The sequence below is a fragment of the Zonotrichia albicollis genome, chromosome 1, assembly GCF_047830755.1.
Source record: "Zonotrichia albicollis isolate bZonAlb1 chromosome 1, bZonAlb1.hap1, whole genome shotgun sequence".
Classification (NCBI taxonomy): domain Eukaryota; kingdom Metazoa; phylum Chordata; class Aves; order Passeriformes; family Passerellidae; genus Zonotrichia; species Zonotrichia albicollis.
In genome coordinates, this window is record NC_133819.1 from 113,642,808 (window position 1) to 113,667,122 (window position 24,315).

At 34.6% G+C, this 24,315-nt stretch overlaps 1 long non-coding RNA gene across 1 annotated transcript in view; it reads left to right on the top strand.

Moving 5' to 3' along the window:
• The window catches only part of LOC113458838 (uncharacterized), a 69,895-nt gene extending 59,206 nt beyond the window's left edge, over positions 1-10,689 (top strand). Inside the window, exons 5-6 of the long non-coding RNA XR_003379478.2 lie at positions 7,616-7,690; positions 8,212-10,689. This is a non-coding gene — a long non-coding RNA (uncharacterized LOC113458838). The remainder of the gene's footprint in view (positions 1-7,615; positions 7,691-8,211) is intronic.
• Positions 10,690-24,315: the final 13,626 nt, after the last annotated feature.

Below are 24,315 nucleotides of genomic sequence, written 5' to 3' on the forward strand. Positions count from 1 at the left end.
CAGTATCTGATAGCTGGCCAAGTAATTTTTTAGCAATTTATGACATTTGCCATTTGCATTGGCCATCAGCTTCTAAATACTCATTCTTGTCATGCCTTTTTTCTATTAGACTGAACAATACCTGATACTTTTAGTAGCTGATCTCTGAAGTATGAATATGTTGCAGACAACACACCTCTTACTATATTTTTGATAAGCTAAGTGGGGTGAGCTTTAGGTGTCATCTGCAGAAATACATTTTCTGCCCCACAAGTAATATTTGTCACTCTCTTCTCTATTCTCTCCAGGTTTTCCATATTCTTTTTAGAGAATATGGATTGCAGAGCTGTATTATTCTGATACATCTCACTTATATCGCACACATATAACCACTATCCCCTTCTTTAGACAGCCACAGGTCTTGCTATCACTTTTTTCAGCAAAACTGCATTGACAGTTTGTGTCAAATAATCTACATAATGTACATGTGCTATTTTTATGGTTCAGTCTTAGTTCTGCCAGTTATGAGATCTGTTCCTCAGTATATAAGTTTTTATTTTCCAAAGCTAAATTCATTTTGTTTGACTCAGTTTGACCTAGATCCCTATTTTCTGCTACTTCAATTGCTTTTTCTTTGATCGATTTTATGGCATAACTGTTTGTTTGATGCTTGCTTAGACACAGGTGATCAAAATGATAAATAAGACTCCAATGCAGAAAACTGTATATTTCAGTGATAGCATTTTCAGAAAATAAAACCTAAATAAAGTATTTTTATAAAGTCTATTAGTTATTCTGAGTTTCAAAAAGAACATTTCATAGTTTTGAATCACAAGGTTATGGAAATCTTCATGTTTGTACATGAACCTTCCCATTCCCACACAAATGTTCAAGTTCCCAGAGAACATAGCAGTACAGCCAGCCTAACTTACTGAGGCAATGAAAATTAAAAAAAAAAAAAAAGTGCATGATTAAATATGAAAAATAATTTAATTTCAAGCATGCTTTTATGTTGAAAGCAATTGTTAATGACTTTAAACTAAATTGCCTATTTATTGCATTCTTTACTAGCCTTTCAAGAAAGGAAGAAATGTTCAAATTTTTTCAATTTTGCTTCCCTGTTCTGTTATTCATTCCTTTATTGACAGTAGCAAGGGGAAAAATAAAAATTAGGACATAAATGCAGCAGTTTTATCACATACATGATGAAATTATTTTTTATTGCAACCACTATTGTTGCAATATTTATTTGAAAATTTACAGCTTCTGTAATTTTTTTAAGCTTCTCATTTTCTTGGAAAAAAAATAAATAGACTACACAAATAAGGTCTAATTTTAGCCAATTTTTATCAGATTTATCTAAGGCAATGCTGAGCATTAGATGCATTTGAATGGAGAAGACTTGGACCCCTCGCACCTGGCTAACCCTAGAAAATTACAGTATTATCTGTTGTTTCAAAGACCTGTTCTACTTTATTCCTCCTTCACTTGGCTCTGCATCCTCTATTTTGCCACCACTTTTATTAAAATATCTCCATGCACTTAAAAAATGGCTGTGTTTAACCTCAAATTCAGTCTTTTCTTCACAATAAATAATCCTAAGTGAAAGAAGCTTCCTAAATCACTGCATCTATTATGGACTGTAGAGATTCTGTCCATACAATTTTTGAATCCTCATTGAGATACTATGGTTGCCTGATCTCTCTGTTTTAACTTTGACCTCCCTTAAAAACATTTGCTCCTTAATCCAGTTTGTTACATTATTTCTCAGGGTAAGAGTTATCTCAGGAGGTGTCTTGGTGTGTCATTAAAAGAAAATGGGCTTTTATTCACATACAGGCATTGAGGATAAAAGGAGGCTTATCAGGAGGGAAACCATTTACAGGAGTATACAAGTAAACTGATCTGGGCCTGACTATAAATAATGATATAATACAGGAGGGTTTTACTGTAAGAATTGAGCAATGTTCTCTTTGCTCATGATAAAGAAAGATACTTCACAAGCTTAGAGACAGTTTGTATCCCAAAATGAATGGAGCCAAAACCTCAATATAAGCTAAAGAACAAAGTTTGTTTCCATACTGTTCTAACTGGTCAGGTTTTATGTTTCATTTAAAGAGTGATATTATATTAACAAATACGTTGCAGCGCCTATGCACCCAGATCTATTTTCTTCATTGCAAAGTGGTGAAGCAGACAAGTGAAAGCCTGTGCTCTCTCAAGATGCCAAGGAGGACCACAGGCTACACAGTAAAGCTGAGTAATAGGAAGATTTCAGTTCACTGCACTGGAGCAGGAGACAGTTCTAATCCCCTGTGCTGTGAGAGGTAGTGCCTGCACTCTGCTAAGACTCCCTTGTCTGATAGAACATGATAAATCCAAGTACAGGACTCCTGGCAGGAATCTCAGTGTCTCAACAAAGCGTTACGAGGCTCTGTCACGCCAAGTGACAGAAGAGCACAGGCTTAATACTGCTGTGTCTGCTCATCACATTTCCTATTTGAAATCTGAATTACTTTTTATTTGTTGACCAATTGACCCTGTATATGAAATAACATATGTTGACAAGCAGATATGCTTGTAGATATTTAGTGATCAAATAAGCTATTTCCAGCTATTTCCTTAGCTTCTCCTGTCTTGTAGAGTGACTGCAGTTCCCCTGCTGAATTCTTGGTGATGAACCTGACAGAAGTGTTTTACAGGCAGGCAACTGGCAAGTCGACATTCTGATTAGTGCTTAAGATGTTTTCCTTTATATAAAGTCTCCACGCAGTAACATCAGTGGCCTTTTTGTTGGTTGGAGTTTTTTCTTACTTTGGATTTTAGTAAATTTCAAATTATTTTACATTAAGTGCTAGATAAAGTGAATATGTTGTTTGAATATGTTAAGCTGAGGTTTCATGGAGGACTTCTGGGTTGCTTTTTGATGGACCTTAAATAACTTCATGCTTGAATAGTTCAAACTCTGCCTAAATGAGGGGAGTGCTGAAATTCCACTGAAGTGGAAATGATAGCTACTCTTATGCCATTATACTTTGAGAAAATCCAGCTCTACAGTGTTCAGAAAAATGGAAAAAAAAATTATCTTCTAATTTTTCATACATGCACATTACATAACACTGTAACTGTTGTATTTTTATTATCTTGAAATGATAGAGACCTCAGTTGACAATGGCAGCAGTTAATATGTCAAAGCTTGCCAAACAAAATTCAGATATTTTGAAATTTCTTCTAAAACATCAGTCTTACCCTTCTGCTATGCATTTTAATTATATTGAGAGTATCTTGTAGCACTCCATGATGGCTCCTTTAATTTCTTCTAGGTTCATCTCAAACTTAGAATCCCACAGATCACGATGAGACAATGAAAAGTATGCACAAATTATCTAAATCTAAGCATAAAACAGTCTATAGCCTTCTATAAAACCAGCTGTTGGGTAATATTTCCTGTCACACTATAGGCCAATATAATTTAGGGGATATTTATATTTTGTAATGAAATGTCAAGAAAGAACTTAAGAATGTACCTAGAAAGAGCTTTTGGTATATTACTAGTTAATGCTCAAAACATACAATCTTTTTCAAATTAAAATAGTAATTTTTTTAAAGTTAGAATTTAGAAGTAGTAGAACACTTAGAAATAAAACACATTTTAAGAAGAAATGTTTGCTATCACCCTTCTTTGTATCAAAATTTCACTTTTGTGCTTTGAATTTTTAACTTTTTCTGTTGTGTTCACTGAAGCCAACATGTCTTAACTAAAATTGGATATATATGAATAAATAATCAGCATATCCTTGAACACAGCTTCATCCTGAGTTGTCCTTTGAAGGAAATAAGGCGAGTTTAATAATATTCTGTCCTCACATATCCCAGAAGTATACAATCTTTTCTGGAAATAATTTAATCAGTAATAGTGAATTTAAAGGAATTAGATCACTTAAAAAGAAGTAAATAGAGAGATGGTTACTTAGAGGCTGAGTTTCTGCCTGTGGTTAATATAAGTTTATTTTTTCTTTAATTTTTCTCTCTCTACACTTTTCCCTTGGAATATGAAGATATTGCATCCCATACAAGGAAGATACCATGGGATGAATTGTATTGAAATTATTCATTCGTATAAAACCAGAACTTTTCCATAAGTGATACTATGAAAAATCTGCCAATGCACTTAGAAATTTTTCATTTAGGAGCCAAAATACGCAACTGAATTGTGTTGTCCTGTTTGAATGTTTTCAATTGCATTTCCCATTCTGACTGTTCTGGTTACTATAACACCTAAGATGGACAAGTCTCAGATATATTATCTTCCTTACTCACTGCAGATATGTGTGATTTTTAATTTTAAAAAAAGAGACATAAGATAATCTAAAATAAAATTTCTTCATCAGCATCCATAATTTTTCCTTAAGAACTATGTCTTGCAATGTTTATATTAACTTACTTATCTAGCTGCTTCTAAAAGACAACCTATGCTCCAAGACACAAAAGAAGGGTTTCCAAGAGTTTTTGAAGTAGAAGAATGACAAAAGAACCTTGTAACAGGCAAGACTTAGTTTATGAAATGCCTCTGTTCTTCCCTGCTTATTTTTAAGTCTTGATTGAATAGTGGCTTAAAATAAATTCTCCAATCATTGAACAAAAATTCATGTTATCTCTTGAATAATTCAATCAATATATTCCACTAGCTATAAAATTAGTCAATCAGCAAAATATTTGTCAGTCTATTCAACTATAAAATATTTTTATTCTAATCTTAAATGATATGCAAAAAATTTTCTTCCACTTTAAATGGTTGGTAGGTAGGTGGAAGGAACCTTCAATATAAAGTTTTTAAGAAAAGAATGTATGTGCTTGATGCGTGAACAGTTCCTTTTAACCATAAAATTGCCCAGGGAGCTAATATTTCTCTTTTCTAATGCAATCAGTTAGAATGAAAAGAATTTGTTCTATTAAAACAGAACTCTAAGTAAAACTTGCTAAACTGCAGAAATAAATTTAGTTGGTACAAACTACACTGTAGACCTTCATCCAAACTTTTTAGCAGTAGTTCAATTAATTGAGTTCATTGTAAGTCAAAAACTATTATAAATATGGTTTAGGATAAGGACTGAAAACCAGTTGTAAAATACAGAAATTAAATAATGGTTTTATAAATAAGAATAAGAATGTGATTTGATGTTTGTTTCCCTTACTCGTGGACCTAGTAGGTGAGATTTCCTCTTCAGGGAATTTCAGCACAAGTGTGAAAAGTCCTATATATACCTAGGTCAGATTTCTTCCACATAGGAATGCTAACGAATATTCACAAGAGACAGCTGAATCCTCACACTCTATATTTCACTCTATTAGGTGCAAAAAAAAAAAAAAAATCTTCATTTTGCTACAGCAAGACCTGAATCAAGACCCATGTTTTCTTTAATCAGTTGTCTATAGCTGGTACTAGATCCAAATTTAGTTTACCATCCCACATGCCAGTAAAAGGTTCCTGTGTATTTCCTAAGTCAGTGCATGGTGCATGTTTTTGTGAGCCCTATGCCTACATAGCTATATATAAACATAAGGGCACTTTATTTGATCCCAACCTTAAGCCTTCATTTCCTTAGGAAAGCACTGCAGACGTATATACATGTACTATTTTCCTGAGCTCAAGAAGTGTTTAGTTCCACTTGGACACAATATAGCCTTAAAAATTTGGTTTTGTAGAAAATGCAGGATAGAAATTATTCATGTTTCTATGCAAATAGATACTTGTGACTAATAAAGGAACTGTGAACTGCTTCATACACTCTATGCATGGTTCATTGCTTTTCTTATAAACCGAGAATAATGATTTCCCACCTTGCTCTCTGTAAGAGCCTCACCGAGCTAAATGCCTGGAATACTATACTCCTCCAGGCATTGTGGTGAGAAGGTCCATGTATTGGACCCTTTTCTTAACTCAAGATTAACAATACCAGAATCATAGACCTTGTTTACCTTGCTGGGGGGCCCACCTGCTGCAGTAAACCTTAAGATCTCAGTCTGTTAACCATCTAGTCCAAGGATGCATTTCAATGAACCCTCTCAGCCTGAGTTATTCCTAGTGAGACATCCAGGTGGGAGAGCTGGGCTGGATGCAGCAAGCAAGCCTAATTCCTGCAGGTTGAGCATAGCCAAGGGGTCCTAGAAGAAAGGGGACTAGCTCATACACAGCCCTGCAACAGGAGCACAGGTAGACACCCATATTATAGGTCCAGATATACCTTAATTTGTCCATTTTAATGTCACCAATGATTTCCTCAGCAGATCTCTCCCCAGTTATTATGCTGTCCAACTGAATAAAGGGAAAATAACAGAAAATAAAAGAAAATAATAGCTTGTGGAACTGATGTGTGTTTGTCTGCTAGTCACCAGCATTGCCTGTGCATTTCAAAAGCCTTGTCTGACCAGTGCTGACATATGGAGCTGCTCAGGGATGAATCATGGAGGAAACATATGGATTAAACATTTATGGTATTAAGATTCCAGAGAAACAGAAGGTGGCCTGTGTGGGCCCATAGGGATGATTCATAGAGTCACCCCTATGTTTTCTTGAGGGTGAAAGGAAACTTCATTACATTTAATGTCGTATTTGCAAACTCACCACTGCTTTTATACCCATTTAAAAAGTTCATGATAAGACTGCATGGAGAAAAGCAGCATGACTTGGTAATTAAGGTGCAAGATTAGCTTGTTTAGCTGATGACATTCCTTCAAACTGCAGTGATCAAACCTCCCCTCTTTCCAGATGCAGAGCTACCAAAGCAATTTTATGCACAGCAAGGCTACAGATTTATGCACCTTCCCCAGGCTGTATTCCTATTACTGAAGTCATCCAGTCTCTGGCTGTTCAGTTTTTTTGAAAAGCCTGCTCAACATCTGACATTTTTTAAAAAAAAGTTATGCAGGAAATTTGACTGGAAAACAAGTTTGGGATTCTGCCTTCCATTAAGGCAGAAATTTAACTTTGAAATCTGCAACGTTTAACCAAAGAAAACTTTAAAATTAAGGTTAATGCTTTTTTACAGTGGAAGCAATCTACGAAGCCCACTTGCTCCTGTAGTAGTGGAAGTTGCTGAAATAAGGAAAGGGCAGTGTTAAACATGCTTTCTGCTGCTGCTGGTCCTCCCATTAATTCCCTGCTTTCCTGATGCTGGGGGAAAAATACCAGGATGTGTGAGAGGGATTTACAACTGGCTCTGAATTCTTATTTCTGAGGAAAACTAAGCAGATTTTGACAAAGCACCTAGTGGCATCTGGAATTTTTTGTATCAAGAATGCTTAAATTTAAAAGCCATTTCCTTTCACCCATTAGGAAAATCATAGCTGGCCATGACAAACTGGTGTAACAGATGCTTTATAAACAGTAGTATCACACACATGGATAATTCTTAGCCAGAAATTTCATTACGCTTCTTTTATATTTTGATGTCCATGTCAGTTATATATAGTTCATAATGTATATGGATATGTGCATTTAATTCTTACATACTACTCACAATTCAGTCACATAACACAATGCACATTCATTATGTATGATGTGACAAATCCATAACTGTCTCACGTCTATGTGGTAATCATGATCATTTTGGTTTAACTTCCATTTTTCTTTCAGATTCTTTCTTGTTGGTTTCAGGTTTTATTTCATCCAACCAGAATAAATTCCCTGAAAAGTTTTAGGATCAATAAAGTAAGTAAAAATTCAGAATAATTTTTTAGCTAATTCATTCTTCTGACAAAAAAAAATGTTTTACAATTCATTGACTTCAAAATGTTTTGGGGAAGATTTGGTTTTAGTGTTATAAGTTAAGGGGCTTGACTTGTTTTGGGTGGTCTTTTTTTCTTTTTTATAAGTAACTTAAATTTCCCAATGTGTTAGTTTAGCTTCTATGCATCAAATTGCTCATCTCATATTTTACTAATTCCTCAACAATCCTTTTTTTTTTTTTTGAGCACAGTTTCCAAAAGATTAGTCCTAACTATGAAAAAAAATAAGATCCACGTATGGATGACAACTGTTAAATCCCCTTCAACAATCTTTCAGTCCTAGTCCTTTTCAGGGAGAAAAAAATTGGCAACAATGCAAAATACTTTTATCACATAGATAAGGACTAGTATGAATTCTGAACATATAATTTAATTATTTTGGAGGTGTGATTGTAGGTTTAGCTATATAAAGAGTATATGAATTTCCCTTTTTCTTTTGAACAGATAACATAAAATGGCAATCATGAGCAAAGGAGAGAAAAGAGAGAAAAGAGAGAAAAGAGAGAAAAGAGAGAAAAGAGAGAAAAGAGAGAAAAGAGAAAAGAGTTCTATTATCTCTTTTCACAGACCTCTAAACACCAGCCACCTTAAATTTGGACACTGAAGCCTTTGAGGAACCATACCCATCAGGACTATCAGCTTCTTCATATTGTTTTCTCACAGCTAATTTAGGATAAGCTTGTTTAAATCTATTTATTTGAGTATATGTAGAAATAATTAGAGTATATGTAGAAATAATTAATTAGAACTTAATGTTAGCAATGTGTATTGCCAATGAATGTCAATTTAGTATTGTTTCCAAGTTTGAAACAGGCCAAAGTTTTCAGTCTTTTAAACACTACTATCACAGCCATCTCTCATTCTCTTAACATAGATGTATTTATTTGCATAGATATACATACATATGTATAATCACTTGCAATAAGTTGAAGAAAACTGTGATTATGAATCATGTTAGTAAACATTGCATAGAAAAAGGGTGGTTTAGATTGAGTTTAAAATTCTACAAAATATGTAGCTTCTGGTTAACTAGAAACACATGCAAAACATGTGCTTGAGTAAGACTGCAGAGGTAAACTGCAGGAATGGTGCATTTTCCAAGACACTATGCCTCCAGTCCTTGACAGATCAAAAGAATACTGATGTGATACAAATCTTTGTACACCAGCAGAAATTATATAAATAAACAATATGAATATAACTTCTGTTTTAAATTTGCTTGAGTAAGACATTGGACTAGGAAATCCAAAAAGAGGCAACCCCAACAGAAATCTACTGAACCATTGCTGTTTTAATATGACTCCTTTTGACAAAACCAGTCTTGTTCTTTAATTAGGTGCATTATTGTGAACAGAAAACTAATCTATGAATTATAAAGAATAATCTTATTGTGGACTAAATGCGACTGTTCATAACTTAAATAATCTTCTTACCAAACAGATGGATTTCTAATGATTACATTGACTTTGGGTTTGTACCTTTTGGTTTAGAAAGAAGGTGAATATGAACTATTAAAGGTCTAGAATATTAGAGGGCTCCTTGTAAAGAAGCTGTTCCTTCTGTCATTATATGTTGTCTAATTTACATAAATATTTAAAATATATGACTATTTGTCATACAATGTTCTCTGTAGTGTATTATATTGTTTTTCTTTACAGTTAATGCCACAGCAGGCTGTTTTTAAATGTTACTGATTTCTCTTAGCTATAGTATAGAAAAAAAAGTAACTTTGCAAATATCTAGGAAAATGCAGCCCAGCTTCAATAAACTGTAGGTTTTTCTGTAAATAAATAAGTATCAATCACCTAATGATAGAATTAAGTAAAGTTTGTTTGAAAAAACTAAAAAAAAAAAAAATTAAACTGCTTAAAATTTTACATAGTAAATTCATTAATATAGTCAACAAGACTCTTATGCAAAGTTTTATTTAAGTATAGTTTGGAAGAAGGGAAAATTATGCTGTTGATTGAAAACAGACAATTCAAAGCTCTTAATATATTATTAACCAATTAAGTCTGATTTACATGGAAAATGCTCTTGTATAAGATCAATATGATTGTGCCCACACAATCATGGTATTCGTTCTGAGATTTCACTGTCTACTTATCAGATAATTCAAATCAAGCCACTGAGCTATAGATGTTGGCACGAACTACTGCTATATCTCATTTATATTTTCTCTCTAAAGTAAGAGAAAACCTTACTTTAACTCCAGAAATGAGACATCAAAAAGTGCCAATATTAGGGTCAAAGAAGTCTCTGAGTTGTGAATTGCACAAGCTGTTCTTGTGCTTTTCCCTATGTATACATCTTTGACCAAAGCCACAGTTAAGGCATTGGGACATCTCTGTTCTGATACTTCTTTTCTACTTTTTTTTGACAGCTAATATCTCTTGACCTGCAAAAAAATATGTGTCTTATCTTTTTTGTGGGATTTAGCGCGTTCTAATAAAGAAATATTTGCAGGTTGTTTGGGTATTTTTATTGTTATATACAAACATTTACTTGAAAAGTTTAGATAATTATTGTACAAGTGTTTGCAAACTCAGAAAATCAGTCATAATTTGAGGATTGCTTCCAAAGAAGTGAAAACAAATAAACAAACAAAGGAAACAAGTAGAGGTTATTTCATGGCTGACAAAGTGTTCACTTTGTAAAATGTCATCATATTGATAAGAATATGTTTCCTCTGAGTGTGTTATGCTTTTCCACAATATGAATGATCTTGTCAGAACATGAAGCATATGCAGCTGTCAAAATGTTACAGGCTAGCCACATAAGCTTGACTTGTTTATGAAATCCAAGCCTTATTTAGTTCTCTATAGATAAAAAGAGTAAAAAAGTTTCAAAAATATCATTATTTTGTGTGATATTATCACTCTTGTTGTACAAAATAGAAGAATTCAGTTTGCCTTCCAAAAGGTCAAGAATAAATGCAATTCTAAAACCATGTTGTTCTGATGCTCTTCTGCAATTATAAATGAAAATTTATATTTTCTAAGTTGCATAATCATAAAACGTCACTACCTAACAACAACAATAAAAAATAATGGATGAGGTTTTAAAACTAGGAGTGTACTAAACATGCTGAATTAATTTTCAGTTTGTTGGCTGTAAAAAAGTCTCTCTGAAGCTTTCATTAAATATTGCATCTGTTAACAAAATAGTTTTTGAAAAATTAGTATAAATAGCAGGTTTTTAGAAAAAAATTTAGGTGGCAGTCTATCTATTAGGTGTTTATGTTTATGATGGAAAGAAAAACACAACCATAAGGAGCAGTAAACTATTAAAGCTAACTAATCTGAGGGAACACAGCTAACCATTAAGAACTGTATATACAGATGTTGTTTGCATGAATGCATGAACATATTTTTCATCATTAAATGAGCACTTTTATGGGGAAAGATTCAAGCAAACTACCTGATGCTACTTCTATTCGCTCTCCAGCTGCTTGCTGTATTGAACAATGGGGGTGACAGAGGCATGCATTGAACAATACCCTTAGTCTCCTATTATCTTCATGTTTAAAGTTGCATTCTTTTTCAAACTGTTACAACTGAACTAACAAATAATCTAGGTTATCGTGCTTTATCTCAGATTATTTGAAATTGTGTGTTTTCTGAATTTAGTTATTTCTAAGATGTGGTACTCAAGTTAACCATCTTATTTTATAAGCAAATACACTGGCTAAACAGAAGGCTCCTTATTAGTGTTTTGCAATATTGCTTTACAGTTTGTTGGGAGTAAAAGACAACATTCAGCTCACTTCAGATTATACTTGAAAACTCACAGAACTTTGTGTTACAATGCACTGCTCTTTTGATCATGCATATTTTTCACACAGTAGTAGTAATACTGAAATTTGGGTTCTGATTGATTTTTTAGGATTGTTGACTGAGTTTTGTCAATGGAATTGAGCAAAACAGATTGAATTGGCTAAAGGGGACTTGAAAAGAAATTGGCTGATGATCTCTTTTCCATATTTTTTCCTATATTAATTGTCCAGATTATTATTTTTTCCTGTGCATTTTAAGGAAAATCCATTCACATCATGAAACATTCTCATTCTGCTGTGATAAATTCCAGGCTTTAAACATTTTAGCCTTGTATAGGTAAAAGATGAATGAAAAGTGTAGCATTGTAAACTGCTCATATCCTGCTTTAATTTATTAGCTCAGAGTGCATATAATAACATCTTCTGGAATTAATAGCCTAATATTTCACTGTTACTTAGTGTAACAAATAAGCTGTTATTTTATATAGGTGACAGTAATCCCCAATGCCATAAATGGAAATTAATAATAAAGAGATAATACCTTCTTTGAAAGGTTTATTGTCCAAACACAAATTTTAGAGTGGCAGAATTGTGACTGATATACAGGTGACACCTTCCAGTCTCCTTAGTGCCCCACAAGAGCATAACCAACAGGGCCCTCAAACAGACTTTCTCCCAGGTAAGTTATTCCTTTCTGTTGTTTGAACCTACTTACCAGGGATGAGGAATGGCTTGCAACAAGAGGGACAGAAAGATATGAAGAGTCTGCAGGCCTGGGAAAGTGTCTGAGCTCTGGAGCTCTTATTAGTGAGATCCTGTATGTTGGCAGGAAGGTAGAACTTGCAGGTCACTAACTGCAAATCACCATTTCTCTCTTAATGCAGAGACACATATATCATCAAATGTTACTGGAAAAAAAAAGTTTTGCTTTTCTTACTTCAAAAACATGGTCCTGAAACCCTAAAATGGCATTCAGAAGTCATGGATGGTAAATTAGATAAAAAACATTCACCCAAGCCTCCTGTACAGTGCTCAACCTCCTACTTCTTGGACCCTCTAGACTGTTTCAATATGTATTTTGTTATCATTGAGTGTTAGATGCAAGCAGTTAGTTATTAGAAAGACAGAGTTTTTCTCCTTTGCATTTTCTGGAAGCTTCCCATTGGATTGTTTTGGGACCTGGCTAAGTAGCAAGGCTTTCCATTGATCCTGTGAAATGTTCTGCAGCTTGCAGCATGCTGCAAATGACCTTGGAGAGCCTTTCTCTCTCTTGGCAGAAGCCGTTCCCAACTCTTGAAATCCTGCACCTTTGCATGTCATCCCACTGTTGGAGCTATCTTTGAAGATGGGCTACGTCTATGCTTGGAAGATATTAACTCAGAAACGGTCCTATGCTGAATTTAATAAGCAATTGCTTTAATTGGTCCCACACACAGGTAACAAGCTTGAGGGTAACAAGCAGCTTCATGTAAATGCTTGACTTTCTGAAAGCCTCTCAAGACCTAATCACTCATTGGAGTCACTCATGTTTCAGACACAAGATAGTAGGACATGGACACCTGACCCTGTGGGATAACATGACTGAGTCTGCAAGTAGAGAGGGTGAGAATTAGAGAAGTATTAGGACAAAAAATTTTTGGAGATGGGAAAGGCACATAAAAACTTTTGGTTCCTTTTTTGTCACTGCCAGCCAAGTGTTAAGACTGGAGCCATTCAAGAATCCAAATTTGCCATAGATCCAGAGGCAGAACTGTGGTGTTCCTCAGAAATTGTCCACCATAGTAAGATGCTGCATTTTGTGAGACCTGCAGGCTCTCCACCTGGTTTTCCACCTAGGCACCTCTTCACACAGCTAGACCTGCACAAGCTGCAACCAACATCATGAGCATGTGCTTAACGTGGGCAGTCTTACAAAAAACACTAATACTTTATGTGGAAAACAACATTGTAGAGTTATCCATTTATTGTGATTCTACAAGCACCTGTGAACTATTACTTAGTATGTGCTTGTTTTACAATTTCAGTTGAAAAGGAGAAGCCTAATATTTTTTCCACATAGAGTGTATGATGGGGTAGGGAGGGGAATAAATATCTTTCCTGTGGTAAGATTATGTGATGGAGTTGGGAGAAGCATTGTAATCACTGTTCTTTAATGGCTGCAGCATTAAATAGCAGCCAGTGCTTTCCTTTCTTTATACTGTATTGAGTAGATGAGATTCATTGATCTGCTTTCCCTCCCCTATTTGCTTTCTTTGTGAAGAATTCAATTCTATTTTGTGTTCAGAGATTACTTTTTCATGACTTTTAAAGTTTAGTGAGTTCACTAGTCAGGTTCCATCTGCCACTGTATTCTCTATAAAAGCACAGTTCTCCATTTTCCCTTTTATTTACTGTCAGATTTCACTCTGTGTGGAGGATAGTTTTAGCAAATGGATTGTATTTATATCAAATATGTCTGGTGATAGGGAAAGCTTTCAAGGATTTACAGGTAAAAATAAACTTATACTTGGACCACTGCTGTCCTGTACACTGTGGAAGTCCAGTGCCTAAACAAAACAAATATTGTCAAAAAAAGAGTAATTTTGAAAAGAGAGATATTCTGAATGAAATAAAGTTATTTGCTAAACTGAGAGACAAGGCTGGCGAGATCAAGCTGGTTTGGGGTTAGAAGAGATGTACTTCTACCATGGAAATAATTACCTCATGTAGAACATGTCTCAAAACTGGACTGCTACTAATAAACCTGTGGCTATAAAACATGAAATTGTAGGCTTTAGAAGTCTGGGAAATAATATATGTAGGATTCCCACAGAGAAATTCAAACTTCCAGTTTGAATGCACATGCTTTGATTCAAATTCTTTGATGACCTGCATGGTACCTAATGTGAAGCACACATGTATTAAAAGGTATCATTCTCTGTGCAGTTCTAGTGCTTTTCAAGTAAATAACACCTCAAGGAGGAATATTCAGAAATTCATAATGAAGCTAAGAGTCAGAGTTATGCTCCATGCCTTCTGTCAAATGTTACACTGAACAGTCTGAAGCTGCCTGCTGTAAAAGATAATTTAATTGTCTCAAAAAGGGATTTTTTGGAGTGGAGGCAAGGTATATGTAGATTAGTGATAGTGACCATACTATATCTTCTAGAAGTTCACAATTAATGTTATGCATTCTTTAGGTTTTATATATTCCTACATAATTTTTATCCTTTACCTTTAAAATGTTTAAACATCCAAACCAAATAAATACTTCTAATGGAAGAATGAGAAAAAAGCAAAGCAGTCAGTGTAATACAGGATGGAAGCTAGAACAAGTAAGAGACATAAAGCACAAGCTTTTATTTATAGTATAGTATTATATATATATAATAGTATAATAGTATAATAGTATAATAGTGTATAGTGTATAGTATATAGTATATAGTATAGCAAGTATTAGTATAGTTTTGAAGATCTTTTCCTTTAAACAATGCCCCTTCTGATGTTTGGAGGAATAAATTTTGGCTGTGTAGAGTAAATCTATTTTCATATTTACAGATTACCTGACATTGGACATTTCCGCAAGTAGTAAGTTTTCTTGCTGGACAAGTTTCATTTCATGTGTGACAGCAGCAGAATTGCTCTCAGGCACACCAAATTAAACTAGCAATAAAATCTGAAATAGCCCACTTTTATTGCACAATGACGTTACTCTGTTTTGTGCCTTCAAATGTGATTTAAAGCCTAAAACTCAAAACAAAAAAACATTTTTATTATAAGGAGGTTGGTAAATCCTTTGAGTGATCATTAAATTCGTGAGTGTATGGATTGAACAACGCTATTATTCCAGGAAAGTAATATTTTGGTGGACAATGTCAGAGAAAAAAGTATTGATTAGAATTTCAATGATAAGTGAAAAGCAGAAACCTCATTTATTCTTGCTTGTTTTCAATGCAAAAGCAGTATTATCAAAGGTTATTTTAATATCTTACTATTGAGTAATTCATAGTTACAAGTTGTATTTATGGTGGGTGGTGAGGCACTGCAACAGGTTGCCTAGAAAAGTTGTGAAAGCCCCATCCCTGGAAGTGCTCCAGGCCAAGTTGGACAGGACTTTGAGCAACCTGATCTAATGAAATGTATCCTAGTCTGTGACAGGCCTTTGCAACTCAATGACCTCTAAGGTCCCTTTCAACCCAAACTATTCTATGGTTCTGTGATTCTGGGTTGAGCTGTAGATCCATAATTAGTCTTGCTACTTATAGATGGTCTTCTTGTTCCTCAGCATGGAACTTTCTTCCTTGCTGATACTAGGAGCACAAATTTCAAGTCCCTATACCATTATGTTAGTTGTGGCTTCTCAGAAATTGCATGAAAATGCATGGTCAGATATACTCCAGATGACTTTTTCCTGTTGGGCCTTAGCTCACATGACCCCCAGGAGGATCATACTGCTTGTCCTCCCTCCACAGAGACTGACCAGTTCTGCTCATTCTGCACAATGGAATTTCTATGCAGTCTGCCACATTTCATATCAAAACTCACTCTCTTGCTACTCTCTCATCTACCTCTCTACTTAGCTATTGACTTCTGAGCCCTCTGAAATCACATGTCCTCAAGTATATGAAAGATCACTCATCAGATGCAGTAAAGAAAATTCACTAGGCTGCATACACAGTTTTTGCTTTACATAAACTGTATTGATTAAGTATACTAAAAGGTAAAGCTATTTTTTGAGCTCTTGGTTGAGCAGGTCCAATTGCTTTGGCTCAACCAGATGACTCTTTTAGCTACAGAAAATGTTTACATTTCCTTTGTTGTTGTTCATGTCCATTTATCCGTGAGTAGAAGATAATAGGCAAATAGAATTGAAAAAAGGAATGCAATTATACATTCTGACCCACAGAATAGCCACAAAATTCAGCAAAGGTTTTCCAGTGTTATTAAAAACACTTTAGCAAAGTGGTTGCCTTTTGAAGTCAATTTCAGAGGAAGCTATTTTGCCCCATTTACTTCCAATTTTTCAATAAACAAGAAGCTCAACTATTTGTCTGTACAGCAAGTTGTGAAGAGTACTCTTTCACATGACAGCACACAACTATTTACAGCCCAAGTTTAATTATCAAACATCTGGTTTCCATAGCAACAGAAGGATATTTACTATACAAAAATAACTTGCACATTTGTTTCAAGGCTAATGAATATCTAAGATGTAAGCTTCCAAAGCTTGGGCTGAATCAGATCAAAGTTGTAGTGATTGTACTATCTTTGCATATAATATCACCCCAAACCATTTAAAGAGTGGTGTCATTTTGATGTTTGTTTTCAGTAAGAATTTTCTGTCCTTAAACCAAAGGTAGGATAAATAAGTATGTAGAAAGAGAAGATTTCAAGAACTACTCTTTTTGTTTTGCCGGTGGACAATTCCCCATGAATGAAAATTTGTGAGTTGTTTTCTAATTATTAGTCCTCTATGGGGAGCAAAAATTCAGTGAAAACCTTTTTAAAAAAGTTATACTCTAACTTTAGGCAGTCATTATCCAAGAAAAATTACAGTTAAAGAATTTTTATTCACGGTTAATTTTTTGTTACTGGAGGATTGGTATCAGAATTGCTATTTTGCAGGGGCTTTTCATCGGTGATTGCTGTAGGGTTTATAGCCATAGAATACATTAAATGCAAATTCAGCAATTCTAAATTCAGCAGTTCTAAGCCCAGAGAAACACAGACTCAAGCTGCTCAGGAATTAACACCTCTTTATAATACTAAATGATTGAAAATGAAGGATTTAGTCCAAATAAGCAAATTGCTCTGGTTTACACCATGTATTAGGCCATGTTATATAACCAGAAGTGTCAGATCTGATCTTCAAATTCTATCAAGATATATAGTACACTTCCATAACACAAACAAAAATTGGTCTTTCTCAGAATGATATCAGTTAGTTGTAATAACTGTATTTCGGATTTCAGCACTTGGACTTATGTTTGTATCTAATAAACTTCTCTTCCTCTGCGAGTAATACAAGACTGTTCTGGTGGTGGTACTGTAGCAAAAGTTTAACTCCACTTTCTCATCCACTCTTCCTTGTCACCCTTAAATGAGCACAGAAAAATGTCAGATTTTAAAAATTGCTGTAATGTTCAACATGTCTGCACTTTATTGATCAGAGTAGAAAAAATAAGTGCAGACTGCAATCTTGTCTTGGAGAAAACTGAGCTGGCTACTGTCTCTTGTTTAAGCTTTCCTGTGTACATGGTGTATTTGAGCAAGGAGGGCAAGGGTGTGAAATGAAATGTCTTCCTTTTGCATCAACAAGTTCAGATAATTTTAGCTGCTGGAAGTTTCATGTAAGGGAAACAGTATTAAAGTTCTAAAATGTTTAGTATATTGCAGGCAAAAAGCAACATCTTTAAAAGCATTCAGAAATGAACTGGAAATGAAACTGTTGGCAGTGGAGTAAAACATTCTCCTTGATATGCAAAGGAACAGCCATCTTTTAGACCTTGTGAAATAGATGGTAAAAATCTACAGTTTTCAGGAACAGGTTTTAAAAATTCATCTTGGAAGAAGAAAATATGCTTCACATAGCAGTAATTGCAGCTGAAAAAATAATCACTGTTGTTTCTTTATTAAACAGAAATACACCTTATCACAGAATGCTGAGATGAATAAAAAATCAAGAAATTGTGTTGGGAGTGAAAACTCAGCCCCTTGAAGTTTTGAATTGATTCAGAAACAATATTTCACTCAGCAGTTTTACAATAAATCCTCTTCATAACGAACGGAGAAGCAAAAATGTGAAGTCTGAGTACCAAGCATTGCACCTACCCATCCATCAAGGCAGCAAATATCACTGCCCTTCTGAATGGTAACAGTGCCTGGGCCTGGCTGGGATGAGTCTCAGGCAGCAAGGTCCATTCTGTCTGCAGCCTCCACTGGTCAGAAATGAGCTGACAGTCCTCACTGCCTTTTCCAATGAAATAGAGCTGTAGAGCTGAATGTCAGTTGCCTAGCTCATACAGCTGGTGACAAAGATCAGATGGGACAAGTAGCAAAAATAGATATTATTTAGAAGGCTGAAGTGCCTGGCAAACTCTTGTTGATTAGAGATACTCCAGAACTTTAAAATTCAAAAGTCTCAATCTTTTGGGAGAGAATGAGACAAACTGAAAATGATACAGGACAGATTTTTTCCTCATGACAACAGTTTAATGGAAATGGAAAATGAAGTTAACCCATTCTTTTCATGAAGGGAAGATTGAATCAGTGGATTAACTTCTTAATGCTGAAACTTTTAAGTAAACCAAATTTAACTGGAAAGGGAAGTAAGGTGATTATGCATTTGTTTATACACTTCACACATTCTTTTTGAGACCTGCATGATGTTTATGATATGCGATTTTGAAACAGTTAATGGCATGATATTTTTAATATGTTTGTTTTTGTATTTATTGTAACAACTGGAAAAATCTTTAATGCTTTTTCCATTTCCATAAATAGTTTGTTAAAATGCTTTTTTTTAGGGTTATACCCCTGCCCAGTTGCTTTGTACTTTACACTACAGGTTTCCCCACTGTTTCTTCTCTAACAGATAAAATCTGCCCTGCAACTATTTTCTGCTGGTGAAGTGAGATACTAAAAATTTTATTTCCATTCTTCTTACGTAATGAGTTCTTCAGGTCACATTTTGCAGCACTGATAATTTTTCTATTGCTTATTTCTACTGTATATCAAAGCACCTTTTTAACTTACTGATCCTAGCTTAAATTTCTCTTTTTTCTTGTTTTTGTTGTTGTTTCTAATGAGCTTGATGCCACTAAGATTAAAAGGGACTTTAAAAAAAGGAGCTGTAGAGCAGCTTTGATCTCCTAAGGTGAAGCATGTTTTTGCGCAAAGCGTTTTCCTCCTGAGGCATGTTAAGAGTTGAATTGATCTGGAGGGAAAAGAAAAAAGTAAAACAGGTGGATGAGGAAACTAAGAGGAAGAAAATGCGTGAACCTTTAAAAAAATTAGACCTGCTTATTTTCAGTTCGTGTTACCAGCTTTTTTCCTACATTTTATTTAAAACATAAAAGAAATCAGACCTCCATTGTTCCAAATCCACAAAGAAACAAAGCTATTTTCCTGAGAAATTGAATAAGAACTTGGCATGCCAAAGCTTTTTTTTTCTCTTTGATATATGAAAATGTTCCTTTAATTGGGCTTTGCTCAAGATTGCATATTAATTAAAAACTAAAAGAAAGTAAATAAATCTATGTTAGATACAACCCCATTCATTGGATACAGATGCAAACAATTTCCTGGTTTGTTAGACACTAGGTAAAAGCTTTAAATTGTTTAAACAGTCTTAAGGCCACATACAACCTAAATCTAAGAATAAGCCATTCTAGAGATTGTGTACACATGGACTAATACTGGTTTCTATCCTAAAGAGATTACAACCAAAATTTAGCTGAGGATGGGAAGGCAATGTCAAGCTACAAATCCTGAGTGATAAACCAGCAATCTCAGTGAACTACAAGGTTTTGTATAAGCAGTAACTTGAGTGACATGTCAGTTTCAAAGTCATTGCCAGTTGCTCTGTTTTCAGTTTTGCGAAAAACAAAATCTGAGAACCGGTTTTTAAAAAGTCATTGCTTGTCTTTCCTAAAGACCCTGGGGAAGAGGGATGGTTGGGTCCTCAGCTTACTTGTTTGCTTTACATTCTCAGAAATTCTTCTCCTCTATGGAAGATGATGGTTTCTACATCCTTAAAAGGACAGAAAGGCTTGGAATTATGTTCATAACTTATCACAGCTTTGCTTTCATTGCTGGTTGTAATTATTTGTAAAGGCACAAATGGAACGAGGCATTTGACTCTCCTTTGTGCCGTTGAAAATCTCACCCTCTGTGCATAATTCAGTGCATACCAATTAACATTTCTCAGTTTGGTTTAGACTTTAGACTAGGTTATGTCTTTTGCTTTAAATATAAAATTGCCTCAGGAGGAAAGTGTTGTTAGTTTTCTGAATATTTTTCTCTTTTTTCAGAGATTTTCCATTTCTTAGAGAGAAAAAATAAAGATTTTTGGTTTAGTTCTGTTGCAAATAATGCTGCATTAGTATAACAGCATTTCATTTTACCCCTCAAAGGGACTCTAGGTGTTCTTTGCAAAATTTGGACCTGGCAAGTTAACACAACAGTGCCCCTCCAAATGAAAGGAGAATCTACTAACAGATTGTGCTTAGAGCTAGTAAAAAATGAGGTTTATGTTTCTCCCATTGTCTCTTACTAGGATATAGTTTTCCTGCTCTTTTCACATGGCACAGTCCTTGACAAATTTCAACTGGGAAACTGTGCAAACTTGACCAACTCTGATGACTCATAAGATTGCTCATATTATAATAAAGTAAATTCTGATACATTTCCAGAAAGAAAAATGTCAATAACAGAGACACAAACCAATGTGCAATTGCATTACTGGTCTTTGTAGTTGTAGAGCCTAAAAACAACTCTGAAAAACAAGAGAAGTTCCCCTCTCAAAGCTGTCCCTTCTTAAAACTACATGTCTCAGGAGCCTTAACCGTGACACTCTAATGACCAGACTGGATATTGATGAATTGGTTATTGCCCTCAGGGCCCTCTCAATGCTATCTGGATAAGGCAAGGAAAGAGGAGATAGATGACTCACAAGGACCATTGCCTATCACTGCACAAGCATGGAAAAAGTCTCTCCATTTGTCAGGAAGATATGTAATTGGAAAAGCTGGAACCTGGTATACACTACCCACAGCAAGGGGAATAAAGACTCTTGCTTCTCCTTTCGTAAGGTGCACTAACAGGGGTCTTAGGAAATTTATTTGTTTGGAGAAGCTGCTGATTCTCTGCTTCTTCTGCAAGAACTGTGTGTCTATGTAGTGTACAGCTGGACTCATTCCATCACTGTTTCCCTTATTAAAAGAAGCTCGTTATGAATAGAGATTTAAAAAATGTGAAAGCTAAGTTGGAGAAAGAATCAGACAACTTATCAGAGATGAGAACATAAATCCAGGTTACGTTAGAGGCTGAGGGATTTTCACATGTAAAATTCTGGCTTTGCTGAGATTGCCTTATCTGAGAAATGCTCATTTATCAGAGAGATAGGCAGATACGTATAAGCTCTATAGCTGAATAAGAATTTTTTATCCCTCCTAATTCAAATGAAAGCATAATTTAAAGCTGAATCAAGCAAATACATAGAGGAGCTTTTATGCAACTTCCAAACAGCAATTTAATTTTATAACAACCAGCAGAGAGCAGTGCTACTTTGCAGTTAGAATGTGATCACATTAGAATCTTGAAAGCTTTTTCAGCAGAAATTTATCAATGTACTATCTAGCCCTTCTTAAATATCTGTCTTTATAAAAGTTATCATGTTATGCCAATCATGAACTTTTGGCAGTTTTCCACTGAAATTAATCAGGAGTAACTGCAAATATTCTGACAAATAAGGGGAAGAAATTTCATTTCTCTTCCTAGAATTCTTTTAGCTTAACTAATATATTCAAATTTTCTCCTTATTCATTTAAATGTTGTATTAAACTGCTGTAAGAAGAAAAAGAAAAAGAATACTCAACTGTCAATTGTAATTAAGCAGTAAATAAGTACAACAGATCTCATATATTTTGATCACAAAATCAGTGGATTTGATTTTTTATTTTATTAAGACTACTTTTAAAAATAACTTGTATGATCATTGACTTGACATTATGTATTATGATTCATAGAACTTTTTAACTGTTATGCTTATCTTCTTCTTGGGACATCCCAAGGTACTTAGGAGACTTTTTATCCCAAAAGAGTATGTAAGAATACCATGAATATTTTACAAATTCTTAGTGACAATGTAATTGATTTTAAATAAAAAGAAGGATGAAATATCAAGCTTGTTTTACAGATCTTAATCTGACTCCTGACTGTGAATGAGCAATGGAAAGTCCTTGAGTCACAAAGGGAGGTACCCTAAGTCGGCTGAAATCATCTTTACCACTTGTTGCATTCAAATCTGTGTGACTTGAGCATTCATGTCAGTTCTCTGAGCACACCAGAAATTCAGTGATTTCTAACTCTTTAGCTTCTCCTTAAAATAGTGTATTTGGTAATTTGTGGCATCCAGAGCACCAAAAAGAAATATAAAAACAATCATATAAAGATAATCCCAAAGGATTATCAAACTAGAAAGTAACTAAGTGGTATCTCCACTGTAAAAGGAATGTTAAACTGAAGGCTGGACTATAACTTCTGCGTCCTGTTGGCTTAGCTAATACAGACTTGAAGATCTCAGAGTTCAATACATAATTTTATTTATATATTTTATGCACCTGGTTATAAGTTAAGTCTTCAGCAAAGGCATGTTTACACAGCTGAATATTGCAGGCAGTAAATTATGTTTATAGCATGTTTACCATTACGAATGGATGCAGTCTATGGGTTCTACTTACAAACAAAATGGAGTTTTGTATGAATTACTATCAAGCCAGTAACATTGTGCATTTATATCATTTTGTGGTTGCCAGTAAATCTTAATATCTTATTAAGCATTAAGCTTCCTTAAGAATTGAAAAGTGCTTCAAGTGTTTCTGTGTAATAGCAGTACTTTTTTTGTCCTCTTGATTTGGTACCCTGTGCTAAATAATGAAGGTTGGAAAAGTGAAAAAGAATTGTATTTGTAAACAAAAAATGGGCACATCTTTTATAAAAATGTGCTAATACCCTATAAACAGAGAGTGGGCAAACAAGGCATTTCTGTGTAAATTATTCATGAAAACTGTCAATGGTAAAGGTTTGGTAACAGTTAAAAAAAACAACAGTGAAGTACTCCAAAGAGAAACATATAACCTTTGTGTTAGATGTTTATTGCCTGACAGTATGTGATGTTCAACTAGAGACATCAAAGGTCTGAATACAGCAACTGTTAAATCATTTGCCATGTGATCTGTTATGTGAATGGTAAAAAGCTGTGTAATTCTCTTTTTTATTTTAAATTATCGTTTAAATTATACATTGATGCCCTTTTTAAAATTTTTTGTGAAAACAGATATATATAATGCAGTTCTGCATTATATTTTGAAAATAAATGTAAACAATGATAGCAGCAGGAACACAGTGGTGCAGAGACAGGGTAAGCCAAGGTCAGTTTTAGTCACTGCCCTGCAGTTTCAAAGCTTTTCAGAAAGGGAATGCATCAAGCAAGATGATGAGTCATGAAGCTGTAAGGAAAGGGGGGAAGGGGGAAGGAAAAGAAACATCCTCAGGGATATCGCTTGCTGCTACAGGCTTATCAGAGAAGCTTAAGTCTATGTTCTGAGCCTGACCTGGGTATTACATTGGATTCCATTTTCTTTGCCAACAAAGTGGACATGAAGGACTTAGAGATGCCTTTTTCAAACATTCAAAATGTTCTGCAGACATAAAACAAAAGAGATTTGTCCTCCCAACACACCTGCCATAGCAATGAGTCCATACCTTTGATGACCCTTCCTTTGTTGTAAAAAAAATAACAATTCACAGCAAGACCATTAACTTAATCATGTCTGAGAACCTGAAATGTGACAATTTTTATTTAGGCTGATCAGAGAAATGTGCTTCACCTTTCTGTAATATCTGTGATGCTGCTAAACTGTAGAGGAGCAGGAGATGTTTGGTTTCCCAATTGTTTGGCCTTGTGGTCATTTAATAACCATTAAAAATTTAAGTTATTTTAACACTCCTGACAATTACTGATGACAATTTCTGTGACCTTAGTTTAAAGAACCATACATGTAAGATTTCTC